Raw genomic sequence first — 12428 nt, 5'->3', positions numbered from 1 at the left:
AATGTATTAACTCATTTTCTGATTAAAAATTATTAGGAAAATTAATATATTTTTCTCCTGAAGTTTTCTTTTCTTCTATTCTCATTTACCTATGCAAAATTTTTTCAAAGGACTTATTTACTCCAAAAGGATTAAGTATATTTTCAACAAGTAGAGCAGAGAAAACCCTGGAGCAATAAGTCAATAGCTTTACTAAAATTCTGTATTACCTGCTGCCATGTCATAATGTCCAAAGTGTATCACTTTTGTATGTTAGCTCCCTCTGACAGGACATTCATTCCACTGTCGTTGTCCTACAATTATTCTCCCAAATCACTCCATAAATCAGGAGAATGGCCAAGCTTGGTCTTTCAAGTTAAAACATCTGCATTTGCATTTATATTAGGAATAACAGCTGCTAAACTGTTAACAAGTGAAAAATCTCACATTTAAAGTAAAAGATTCTAGAAGCAGTGGTAGGAAGTTTCTGGCCTCAGTCCCACTCTCAGAGACTCAGCCAGGACTGCACACCTCTTTGAGGCAGACCTATTTCAAGAAGCTTACTGGCTAATTTTAAAAGATATTGTTCTTCAATAAGATTCACATAACTTAACAAAATTAGTTATGCTGTAAAAGTGGAAATAAAGAGAAAACTAAAATTTGAAAAGAGAAAGAAACAAAGGAAAAAAAAGAGAGAGGATCACTTATCAATCAGCAGAAAGAGTAAAACTAAACTGCCCTAATAACTAAAAGACTGAAAAATTTATTTTTTTGACCGAGTCCTGTGGCATGCAGGATATTAGTTCCCTGACCAGGCATGAAACCCTTGCTCCCTAGGTTGGGAGCATGAAGTCTTAACCAGTGGACCACTGAAGAAATTCCGAACCTTTCTACATATAAAGTGATTTGTAGGTTAAATTATGTTTTACATAGAAAAGTGTACACTTTCTTTTTGGTGGCATTGTCATTATCAAGAATCACTTTTTTGGCAAGTGTTACCATCAAACAAATTTAACCAACCGTGACTTATGTGACAAACACTTATAATATGGCAGATACTGTTAAACATGATCACTCAAGCCCATGCTAAAGAAAGGAAGAATCCCAGAGTGAACTAGGCATATATAATTCCGCCTGGGCATTTAAAATATTAGATGGCATTCTAATGTTGTTTTGATGATCAGATATTAGTGAAAAAAAGCTACATAAAAAGAATACTTTTAAAATTAACCAGGTAGTTAGATTTAGGTATCAGATTTCTGCAAAGTTATAATTTGTACTTCATTTTCTTAGCTGTTTCTTGAGAATTTCAGTCTTTTCTAATACAAGAATTTACCATTGATAGGTGAGTTTTCATTTCAATCCATTTAAATATCTCATAATTTTGCTTAAATTTTTTTTATTTAAACTCATGTCATTACAAGTGTGTTGTTTAATCTTGATATGTGGGGTTATTCCAATAATATTCCACATTATTCCAAATATGTAATTAATTTCTGATTTAATTATCTTATAGTCAGAGGAAAAAAATTGTATGTATGATTTTCACACTCTTAAATTCATTTATACTTATTTTATAGCCAGCATGCAGCCTATTTTGGTGAATATTCCATTGAATATGCATTGAACAAAACGTTTTCTCTGTGAGTACTGAATGTAGTGTTTTATAAAGAGCAATCAGATCATTTAGGTGATGGCATTGTTCCTAGCCTTCATATACTTGGTAATATTCTACTTGTTTTGTAAGTTACTAAAAGCAGAAGGATGAAATCTCCAACTGTGACTGTGTATATTTATATTTATCCTTTCTGTTCTGCAATTTTTTGCTTGGTGTATTTTGAAGCAACATTATTAGTTGCATATGTGTGTATGTATGCATGTTCAGTTGTGTCCAACTTTTTGCATCACCACGGACTATAGCCCAAAAGGCTCCTCTCTCCAAGGAATCTTCCAGGCAAGAATATTGTATTGGGTTGCCATTGCCTACTCCAGGGGATCTTCCAATCAATCCAGGAATTGAATCCCTCTCCTGCATTGGCAGGTGAATTCTTTACCACTAACCCTACCTGGGAAGCCTGTTAGTTTCATGAGCACTGAATGTTAGTGTTTTCTTTATAAAATAACTTTCTTACTGTTGCTAAATTAATACTTTATTTCTGGTAATAGTCCTTGTTCTGAAATCTAGTTTTTATGAAATTAATGTAGCCATTCCAGCTTTTTATGATTAATTTTTATATAGCATATTTTAACTTAAACTTTCATTGTCCATTTTAACTCTGCACTTGTTGTCTAAATATAGTTAGGTCTCACATTTTTATCCATTTAGACAGCACCTACCTTATATTTGTAAAGCTTAAGCCACTTCTGTATAATGCAGTAACAAAGTTACTGAAACTAAGCATATTATATGCTTCCTATCTGTCACATCTTTTTCTTTATTTTTCTCTGTTTTTCTTCCTTTGGATTAATTGTATATTTTATTTTTATGTTTAATCTAAATGATTGGATTGATATTCACATCTTTAGTTCCTTCCTCACAGTAGGGAGTAGCGGATGGCTGCCTTCTGGGCTTTCTCACATCCCCAGAGCTCCTCAGCACTCACTGTGACGAGTGGCTGATAGTTGCTGGATAGTTCACATTCTTCTTCCTTTTGGGCACTCTCCAAGCTCAGAAATCCACATTTGGAGGCCCAAAATAGCTGATGGCTGTACCATACTTATTTACTGATATGGCAGTAAATGCTCTGCTTCACAAGTGTCTATATTCTGGTCAGTGTCTCCAGTGATTTTTTTTTTATTACAATTAGTTAAAACATTTTTTCTCCAAAATTTTCACTTAGTTTTTAAAGATATCTTTCTCTTTTTTCTTAGCATGCCCATGTTTCCCCTCATATTCTTGAGCACATATATGATAGCCATTTTAAAACTATTAATTATATAATTCATATAATTTATGTGTATATGTATATTCACTCTTTTTTTGTTCAAGTAATGAGTCACATTTTCCTCTTTTCAGTATTAATGAATATCAGCTGTTGAATGTTTGGATTTGAAATTTATCACTTTTTCATCTCAGTTTTACTGAGAAATAATTACCATACATCACTGTATAAATTTAAAGTTTACAAAATGATGATTTTATTTACATATATTGTGAAATGATTGCCACAATAGATTTAGTTAGCATCCATCATCTCATATAGATACAATAAAAGGAGAAAAAAGTACTTTCTTCTTCTAAAGAGGACTGTTAGGATTCACTCTCTTAACAACTTTCCTGTATGTAATACAGCAGTGTCAAGAAGCCAACATATTATATATGTTTATTTAAAGAAGGTTGAAGTGTGTGTTGAGAATCAATTAAATTGACTATCAGTCAGTCAGTTCAGTTGCTCAGCCATGTCTGACTCTTTGTGACCCCATGAACCGCAGCATACTAGGCATTCTTGTCCATCATCAACTCCTGGAGTTTACTCAAACTTGTGTCCGTTGAGTTGGTGATGCCATCCAAACCTCTCATCCTCTCTCATCCCCTGCTCCTCCTGCCCTCAGTCCTTCAGGGTCTTTTCAAATGAGTCAGCTCTTCACATCACATGGTCAAAGTATTGGAGTTTCAGCTTCAGCATCAGTCCTTCCAATGAACACCCAGGACTGATCTCCTTTAGGATGGACTGGTTGGATCTCCTTGCAGTCCAAGGGACTCTCAAGAGTCTTCTCCAACACCACAGTTCAGAAGCATCAATTTTTTGGTGCTCAACTTTCTTTATAGTCCAACTCTCACATCCATACATGACTACTGGAAAAACCATAGCCTTGACTAGATGGACCTTTGTTGACAAAGTAATGTCTTTGCTTTTTAATATGCTATCTAGGTTGGTCATAACTTTCCTTCCAAGGAGTAAGCATCTTTTAATTTCACAGCTGCAGTTACCATCTGTGCTGACTTTGGAGCCCCAAAAAATAAAGTCAGCCACTGTTTCCACTGTTTCTCCATATGTCATGAAGTGATGAGACTGGATGCCATAATCTTAGTTTTCTGAATGTTGAACTTTCAGCCAACTTTTTCACTCTCCTCTTTCACTTTCATCAAGAGGCTCTTTAGTTCTTCTTCACTTTCTGCCGTAAGGATGGTGTCTTCTGAATATCTGATGACAGATATTATTGACAGTGACAATAACAGTTATTGATATTTCTCCCAGCAATCTTGACTATAGATTAGCTTGATTCTATTCAGCTATGTTTTTAAGATTTACTAGTGAGGTTTTAGGTTTTTCTTTATTCTGATGCTAATTTAGCTCTATTACTACTATTACTATGGTGTTATCCTTTGACATCACCATAAAATTCCCTGGTATTTCAATAAGGCCTCTTTACTCTCTTACGAAACAAATGGTAAAGTGTGAGGGGAATTTAATGACATGATAAATCGATAAAAATATGGAATTTTAATAAAAATTAATTATTTGAAAATATCAATGAAGTAAAAGAAAAAAGAAAATATCAATGAAGTAGATATAACTGATAATTACACAAAAGTAGAGTACATAATTTTGACCCATTTAGATGAAATTCTACAAATGGAAGATAAATATTTAGTGACAGAAAGTAAAATATTGTTTGCTCCATTTGGATTAAGAAATTATTTCAGAGACATACAAGGGAATTTTCTAGGGTGATGAGCATGCTCTATAGCTTGATTTTGTTGTGGCTATAAGGGTATATACGTTTGTACAAAGTCATCATTTAGATTGGGCCTTTGGGTGTGTAATTTACACCTATATATTTATTTACTTAAAGAAACAATATAAACACATTTGAAATCATTTATGTGTTCATGATTTGAAAGAACATGGCACTTGGAAAAATTGTATGTTTGTTCAAATAAGAAAAATGACATATTTGAATGCTTTATGTCTATGATCACATCCAACTTTTTTACAGTCCATGGGGTTCTTCAGGCCAGAATACTGGAGCGGGTAGCCTTTTCCTTCTCCAGGGGACCTTCCCAACCCAGGGATGGAAGCCGGGTCTCCCACATTGCAGGCAGATTCTTTACCAGCTGAGCCACAAGGGAAGCCCTCCAACTTTAAATGTGTAACTCTATTGTTATGAAACTCAGATCCAGTGGCTCTCTGCTCAAAAGTCAATACTTGAGAGGCAAATGTTAGTAGAAAGGAAAGATTGATTTAATCAGAAGGCTGGCAACCTATGAAGAAGGCAGACTAGTGTCCCCAAAACCAATTCCTAAGTTATTGTTCAGCCATGACATTTCTTAGAGGCAAAAAGAGGGCAAGAATCTCAGTGAATGATCAAGACAGGAGGTCAAAGTCTGGGTCATTTTCCATTGGGTTCAGGCTGGCTGGCTCCTCGGGACTTCTTCAGATGCTGTCTTTCCCACATGGTATACCTGCAGGATTGTTAAAGGGCTGCTGGGGGCAAAGAGCTAGTCATTCTTTAACTGCTCAATTCTTTATTCCTACTTCTTTTAATCTAAGGAAATAATCAATGGATTAGGCAAGATATTGTGTGCATTCTGTGGATAATAGGTCAGGAGTTAGTTTAAATTTCCTGGTGATCTCATTCCTAGATTAGGTCCTTTTAAGGTTACAAGGGAACAGGAATAGGAAAATAGGAAAGGGGCAAAAAAGCTCCTTTCACCAATACTTCTTCAAATTAGGATTTTTATGTTACTCTTCAATTGATAGCAGCAGTTATATTAATGATTAATTTGATCTTTATTATTTAAATAATTAGATGTTATGGAATGTTGTATAACATATTTCACGGATAAAACTTTCTGTTTTAGTCTTTGTATTAAAGTATATCTGGGAAAATCATATCTCCCTTATGTCTATTTTGTTGTTGTTTAGTTACTAAGTTGTGTCCAACTGTTTTTATAACCCTATGCACTGTAGTCCACCTGACCTCTGTCCATGGGATCTCCCAGACAAATATACTGAATTGGGTTGCCATTTCCTTCTCCAGGGGATCTTCCTGACCCAGGGATCAAACCTGCATCTCTTGCATTCATAGGCGGATTCTCTACCACTGAGCCACCAGGGAAGCCCCCAAAATTGCATTCCCCACCACTGGAAAGCTTGGAAAGGATAGGATTTGAACCCACACATGAAGAGCACAGTGGGTTAGTAGTCCATTGCCTTAACCACTTGGGCATATCATCCCACTATGTCTACTAGAAAATGTTCATTCTATACGCACACACACACACACACACACACACACACACACACACACACACACGAAGATAAATCACTCATTTTCTAAATGTATCAATACATACTTTGCTTCTTCTACTTTCATTCCCCAACTTTCATTTATACCTCAAGATTTTCTTGTACAATACCACAGAATCTTTGAGGCCATGTATTTAATGGGTTAGAAATCTTAAGTATTTTCTTTAAAAAAAAAAAAATTCTCCCTCTGTAGGAGTTTAATAAGTTGTTTTTTTTTTTTTCCATTTTAGTCATGGTATATCTGGCATACAAGTGGCATCCTTTGTGTATAACCAGTAGCAGAAGTTTGAAGACTATGCCCACTGCATCTTGTTTTAGAGTCCTTGAGGAACACACACCACAGTCAAGGACAGGATGGACAAAGAAATGGAGCAAGATCAATTTCAGTAGAGGGTATTGGCACCCCCATGGCCATGGGATCTCTTCCAGGGGCAGCAGACAAGAATACACAGCTTGTGTGCAGCAGAATGAAGGACCCTGCCCCCTTCCTCTAGGGGACAGAGAAGGATGTGGGTGGACTAGGTACCATTTGACATGCACGTTTAAGCAGGGCAAAGGAGCACACATTGATTGTGAAACACGGAAAGATAATCTTAGACAAGGTGATAAGCACACACAGGTTATAAGGAAGGTTTCTTTATCTCTTGGTGAGGAAGTGAACCCCCAGGTACAACTTCATTCTTATGCTGCCCAGTGGGGGGATCAATAAATTGCATGTTTAGAGGTGATGGTCATTGTACTGCAACATCTAAATGTATCAGATTAGCACATTATACACCTTAAATTCACAATGTTTTGGTAATTGCAAACCAATAAAATAAATTTTAAAAGAAGATTTAAAGAAAGAATGCATCTATGAGAGACTGCCTTTGCCCACAGTGTCACTATATGCTTGATTTGGCTTCCCTGGTGGCTCAGATGGTAAAAAATCTGCCACAATGTTGGAGACCCAGGTTCGATCCTTGGGTGAGGAATATCCCCTTTAGAAGGAAATGGCAATCCACTCCAGTATTCTTGCCTGGAAAATTCCATGGACAGAGGAGCTTGATGGGCTTCAGTCCATTGGGTCACAAAAAGTCAAAAACAACTGAAGGACTAACACTTTCAGATAAAAAGAATGTTTATCAAATCAAACAACAAAATATAAATTTGGTTCAAGTTAAAAAATGAGCATTATGTTTTAAAATATATTTACATTATTTTTTATTATATTTTATTTTTATATATTATATTTAATAAATATATATTTATTATAAGTATATATAATTATATATTTATATATTATATATTTTATATATAATAATATAATTATAATATTATATTATTAAATATATTTAATTAATATATATAAATAATTATATATTTATTATATTTTATATATTATTTAATATTAATATATTATATATATTATAATATTATATATTATTTTATTTTTATTATATATTCTTTATATCAGTTCTTTGGCAAAATATTTCTTCCCAATACCTGGCTTACCTTCATATTTTTTTAATAGTGTCTTCCTATTGATTTTTATTTATTTGATAATGTTGTAGAATCCCCCTTATTTTTCTCAGAGCTGCATTTCTCTTCAGTTTTCAAATGACATGTCTACCTAAAAGTATTTACCCTTTTGTAAATTCTTCTAAGTCAACACAACAAACAGCTTTAACAAAAAGACAGTCATACCTATAAAGTCCAAGTTACAGGTAGTTTCTCTGGACTGAATTTTACTTACTTCTCTACTATTTTTGGTCAAATATCCTCAAATCAATGTTTTCAAAAGTAGAAGCAGTCATTTTGTTCCAAGTACCTCTATAATATTCAGCCCTGCATAGTAACTCTCCCTACGTGTTATATAAAATTACTAATACAAGTGATTAATCACTGATTTCCCCACATCTTGGATTCTTAGACTTATTCAGAATCCCAAATTTTCACAATTCCCCATTCTGATTTTAACTTCATGCTGTCATTCTCTCCTAAGATTGTTTCAAGCAAGGTATAACCCAAATTCTTCAAACTGTCCAAAACTTGAAGATAAAAATGAAATTATGCTACCAGTAAGAAATAGTAATCCTCTCACAATGAGCTTTATCTCTGAAATTGATGAAAGGTTAATTCATATCCGAAACTACCTTCCCAAATATTTATGAGTTCAGGAGTTGGGACATTAGTTTGGAATAGATTTCAATGTATTATTTAGAATCTATTTGTGTTCTGCTTTAAAATTCCTTTCTTTATATGTTCACCATTGCAGAGATATCCAGTGAGATTCAATTTTGTGGATCTGTCTTCATTATTAAATATGTTTTGTCTTCTGTTCAAAACAACAGTCTTAAGACTGTGAACACTAATCCTTATTGCTTCTTAAGTCCTTAGGGCCATTTCTTTATGCTTGCCGTCACCTTCAACTGAAGGTACTGATGCTATGTGCCAGAAATACCAGATATTCCCTCCTCCTTTACAAAACATATTTTCCCCAGTGCAGTGTCAGTCTCCTCATTCTTTATATTTGGATTATTTGTTTGTTTATGTCAGTATTTTAAAACTTCATATATAGATTCCTGTCTATAGTAATCATATTACCGCCAATGAGCAATGCTTACACTTAATCCAGATATTCTGCTTAATTTATCTTAGTGGAGTAGGTTTATTTTGAAAATCTTTCCCATCTCTTCATGGGACATCTACCAAAGGCTGTTTCCAAATATTATTACTAAAATTATTTCCATGACTTTCTTTTCACTCTCTAGGTTTGCTTTTCTTCCCTTGGATTTAATTATAAAAGTGCCAGCCTCAATCAAATATCTCTCTCAAACAAGAAGAAATTTCTTCCTTAGTCAACTGGAAGCTTGTTTTAGAAGAAATAATTTGTTATGTTAACAGAGACAAGGACTATATAAGTCTCCTAATATCAGTTCATCTGTCTGCCATGCCCACAGTTAAAGTAATGTGCTCTCCTGGAGGTTTTATTCTGATGATGCTGTAACAGTAATTCCAATTACTGCTTTGAATCAGACTAAAAAGTCTATCAAATGGAAAGATTGTCACTCAAAAAGAAAATGATATGAAATCATTGATAAATCAAAGCAGTTGGCACTTTGTCTCTTTTATCTGAAATTAAGCAATTGAGTGTGGAGAGTGAAGGGTAGTTCACTTTTTGATTAACGCTGAACCAAATATCTATACAGGTTTAGAAGACAGGTAGCTAAGATTTTAAATGTTAACATTTTAAGGGAGCTACATGATCCTATTCTTTAGTTGGGCTGACATATTTTTCCATCTTTCTCTGAATTGAATGTCATACTCTTCTCAATGACAGTGATGTGATGCCCTGTGGGGTTATACATTTGAATGTTAAACTTGTGAGTGTTGATGTGTGCATATTTTTCAAGTGGCTTGAAAACAGTTTTTCAAGTGGCTTGATCTCTTTATATCATCATAGATAGATTGGTAGCCAACTAGTTCACAGATCACCTTTGAGTTGCACTGGTCCATGTCAAATGATGAATATATCTGAAGACCAAGAGCCAAAAGGGAAAAAAAAGCTTCTTTGAGCATTTGGAAGAGTTTACTGTAGCTGCAGCATATTATATATACATATGCATATATATACATGTATACATATTATGTATATATATATAGTGTACATGTATAACTAATGTGTATATATATGTATACACTATACATAATATATACTAAATATATAGTATATGATTGGTTATGTATACACCCGCAAATATATACATCTACCTAGCTATGAGAGAAACTTTCTCAATGAAAGATATCTTGAATTATTGCATTGATTTATATTATAATGGAAATGCTTTATCTCTTTACCTCCTGTTTGACCTAGAATGTTCTTTACACTCTTTTTCATCTGGATAACTGCTGGTTAAATTGATAGCATCAGTTAAAAGTTGAAAACTTCCAAATCTGACTTGTATGTCTTCTTAAGGGTACTGTATCTGCACAGATAATTTTTTAATTATCACTTTACATATATTACTCCAGTATAAATACTTTATCTTTTAGCATTCTTATAAGTTGATTTTTAAAAATAACAATTGAAATGACATCAATGAACAATCACCTGTGCTTCTTCCACTGCTGAGGGAAAAAAAGGAAAACAAAAAACCCTTCTATGTAGTTGAGTTCCAAAGGAAAATCAAGACATTATTACCAGATATCCATTAGCCAGAAAAATGTTCTGTTGGTTCAGTGGTATAGACACTGACATGTTCAATGTACCAGTGCAATTAAAATATATACATTCATAATTATCCTGTCAAAAAAAAAAGCACTTAAGTAAAATAACTGTGTATTAAGCCAACTATTCACTCATCCATTCACTCTATTTGCATCACTATGGTCACAAGAACAAATGAGTAAAAGAACTTTTAGTAACAAAGAAAAAAATCCAAATCTCATCCCCACTCTGTGGGTTATTATGTGCTAAAATGAGCACAATAAAACTGTCATGAGCTACCTGAAGTGCAAAGATAAAATGACAACTGAAGCATTTCATTAAAAAAAAACAAAACTCAAACTTGTGAGAAAAAAACCCGCAACACTATGAGGTTGGTAGTATATGTACAGTCTTACAGACACAAATAAATAGCATTTTAGAATTGTTGTTGGTTTAATTACTAGAAATCAGGTCTGAGAAATTTCTTTCTGAACTCTACATCTTGAAGACTTCTAAACAAAACCAAAGAATAAAAATTCCTCATTGTTTGTAGTAATCTATTATCTGAAGCACTTAGGGCTTACCAAATAAAGTTAACACCAAAGGGTCAGCCCCTCCTGACATCTGGAAGCCAGGACAGATAAGTCGACTCAAGCGAGTAGGGAGATACTTCACTTCCTGCTTTCTCTGCATAGCTCTGTACCTCTATTTTGCACCATTACAATGATTTCCTTTTGTGATGTTTTCCTTGGTGAGTTTAATTTCTTTTCCCTCTTCATATAGCTAGAGTGATATCAAAGGAAGGGCCAATCTCTAGTCTTGGTATTTAAATCAAAACCAAATGTTCTTTGAAAGAATTACAGTCTTCCTTCTGTTTCTAAGAAAACAGCAACTCTTCTGAAATCACCTGAGTTGTTCCAGGGTTCCACATCTAGAAAAGAAACAGATTACTGAGGTGCAACCCACTCTGGGGGCTTTGGCCCTGTTCCCGACCCTGCAGGAATCTCTATCTCCAGTCTGCACTTTACTCCCAGAACATGGATGCAATGTGAAAGCCTTTCTGCACAGGACCAATGGAGAAAAGGGGAAACCAACGGAAACTGGTACCAAAGAATCGGCTGCCATGGGAAAAATGAAAATGTTCACTCTCTGGGGCCACCACAAAGCGCAGCAGCAGTGAAGCCAGCATCTACCTCACACTCTAGCGGACAACCTGGATTACGCCCCGGGTAGCTTTACTAAACTGTGCTTTCTAAAAATTGCCAAGGATCAAATCTCAGACTTTTCCCTTTCCATGCTTGTTAAAATTTCTAGTATAAATGTAAGTTTTTCTCTTCATTATAACGATCCATCCCAGGCATCCATCCACTGGCAAATCATGCTATATGACATCACAAGGGCATATACACTACACTTTGTCCTTCTGGACTGAAACATACATGAACCTTTCTATTCCTCAAATACTGTCACAATGCATATGATTGAAAATCTCTAATTTTGCTTTGTTTTGGAGTTGCTATACATATCCTCAGTATTTCAGCACAGAGGTTGTATGATTTTGTTCTCTACCAAGGAAAGGCAGTTTCATGGTCCAGTACCCTCTAAATCATCTTAAAAGCAGCCATAGCAAGAACTACAGTCCTTATGACCTGTTACCAGACAGAAAAGTAAACCACACCTTGTGAAAGCTAAGAGATCCAGCAATTTATGTTTTTAGTGTTTGAATCTTTTATCACTCTATCCCCAGAGTTAGCTTTTTCTTGGCTGGAGTCCAAAAATCCCAACCTATCATCTGGGTAGAAGAGATTCTTATTATTACCACAGATTAGATGAATGTATCTCAGAGAATTTATTGTTTCCATATCATGAGATGGAGCTGCCTTGCCTGGAAACCATTTCTGAATACAAACTGCACATCAGTCAGCCTGAGATCTCCCGTTAGAGGGATAGATGCTGTTCAGAATCTGTGGGAAGTAATGGGTTGCGGCTTCCCCAATTGCAATTTA

This window comes from Cervus elaphus, chromosome 5 (genome assembly GCF_910594005.1).
Source record: "Cervus elaphus chromosome 5, mCerEla1.1, whole genome shotgun sequence".
Taxonomy (NCBI): Eukaryota; Metazoa; Chordata; class Mammalia; order Artiodactyla; family Cervidae; genus Cervus; species Cervus elaphus.
The sequence above is the reverse complement of the archived record's forward strand: the minus strand, read 5'-3'. Positions refer to the sequence as shown.